Below are 2,000 nucleotides of genomic sequence, written 5' to 3'. Positions count from 1 at the left end.
GGACGAGCAGCATCATGTCCCAGTAACGAACCCTGATGGAGAAACAGAGGAACAGTCAAGAATAAGAGCAAAACAGAGGCTTTACTGCTGTGACACAGTGTTCATTAAACAGAACAGAAACTAGACCACACACACAGACCCAGAGACACACACACACACACACACACAGACACACACACAGACCCAGAGACACACACACACAGACACACACACAGACACACACACACACACAGACACACACACAGACACACACACAGGCATGCATTTTCATGTAATTAAAATATTATTCTGTCACAGGACAAGTTTTATAGGAAATATTGTTCTTTTTTGGTGCAAGTTTGAAAATGTTTTCTCTGATGTTTACTTACAACATTCAACAGACAACCCAAAACAACAGACCTACTGTTTTTCTTTCTATTTACTTTGCTGATTTAAATAAAACAAGGAGAGGAAGTTGTCCTGAAAGCCACCTAACATCATCTGTCTCTGAAGAGCCCAAGACGTCCTCTTTAAGACATGTCAAACTACTGTGAGCTCAGAGACATTCACGAACACAAGCGTCCTCAAAAGAACACGAAACCCAGGAAAATCAGATGTGATTTTTAATAAAATTCAAGCGGACAGTCCCGTTTGACAGAGTCGTTACAGCACAGAAACGAAAGCAGAACTGAAAGCTCATGTAGAAAATCCTCCAGCACTAAAATACACATTTAACACGCTTCACACAAGCCTCTACTGTTAGATCCTACACAAGATCATCAGTATCTGAGAGAAACCCTTCAGTATATGAGCTTACAAACTACATTCAGGCACTGGCAAAGATCCCAGACTTCTTGCAATTTACAGTAACTCCATACATCAGACATGCATGAATGTGCAGTGATATTTCACATAGCACATAAAAGCAATAAGCACACATGTTTCCTACAGACGAAAAGGCTGTACCTGGAGTGCCCGATGTCGTCGTACAGGACCTGCAGGCATTTGTGTGGTTTGGTGATGTTGTGCTCATGGTCAGGGTTGAAGTCAGAGCTGTTGTCCACGGTGGGAAACACACTTGTGTTGGCAAAATGGAGCAAACTTCCCCATGAGTCACAGTCTCCAGCATTCTGGATTAAACCTCTGCGAGACACAACTCCTTCAGTTTACACTCACACTTACACACATAACTACTATCTGCATGCAAAACACAGATTACTTGGAGTTAATAATAAAAGATTAGATTCACAACTGGGTCAATGTAACACAAAGACACAATAGTCGAACATAAAAAGGACTTTAAAATGGAAAAATTTGAAATGTTGCCTTGGCTACAAACTGAAATAAATAAGTTTAAGTACTAAAATGACTAAAATAAGCTATGAAATGAAATAAAAATAAATTAAAAGGTTAGACTGAAATATAATCAAACATACTGATAAGAATCACAAAGCACATAGCAATATTAGTAAAGTTAAAATAAAAACTGAAAATTAAAAATAAACATTAATTAAAATATTAACAAAAACTATGACAGTATATGAATAATATTAATATAACAGCCCCAGTTTGACAATTTACTGAATGTATTAAATCAGACATCACAAAGATTTTCAAATCAATGTAATTACAAAAAAAAAAAAAGACAAAAAGTTACATTTCGTAAAAGAATCGTAATGTTTCCGATAAAACAAGACTTTAAAATTAAAAAAATGGAACTGTTGCCTTGGCAACTAACTGAAAAAACGAAAACTGAAATATGAACTATGAAGTAAAAGTGAAATAAAAAGAAACCAAAGCTTGAATTAAATATTACTTAAAAAAAACTAATAAAATTTACAAAGCACATAGCAATATACTAAATACTAAAGTTCTAATCAAAATAAAAACCAATTAAATAAAAAATAAATATTATAATCGTAAATACATCATTTTAAAATAAGAGCCTTACTTTGTGTCAATTTACTGACTGTCTTAAATCAGCTATCTCAAACGTTTTCAAATAAATTCAATAAAAAAAA

The 2,000-nt window shown here is 34.5% G+C and overlaps 1 long non-coding RNA gene across 1 annotated transcript; it reads right to left on the bottom strand.

Annotated features, from left to right (window-relative positions):
- LOC132134399 (uncharacterized) lies at positions 1–2,000 on the bottom strand. Its single transcript, XR_009429557.1, has 3 exons — positions 1,931–2,000; positions 946–1,122; positions 1–32 (listed from the first exon to the last, which is right to left on the bottom strand). It is a non-coding gene; the product is annotated as an uncharacterized LOC132134399 (long non-coding RNA).

The sequence above is a fragment of the Carassius carassius genome, unplaced genomic scaffold, assembly GCF_963082965.1.
Source record: "Carassius carassius unplaced genomic scaffold, fCarCar2.1 SCAFFOLD_252, whole genome shotgun sequence".
Taxonomy (NCBI): Eukaryota; Metazoa; Chordata; class Actinopteri; order Cypriniformes; family Cyprinidae; genus Carassius; species Carassius carassius.
Note: the sequence above shows the minus strand (reverse complement) of the source record. Positions and strands in the feature narration are given on the sequence as shown.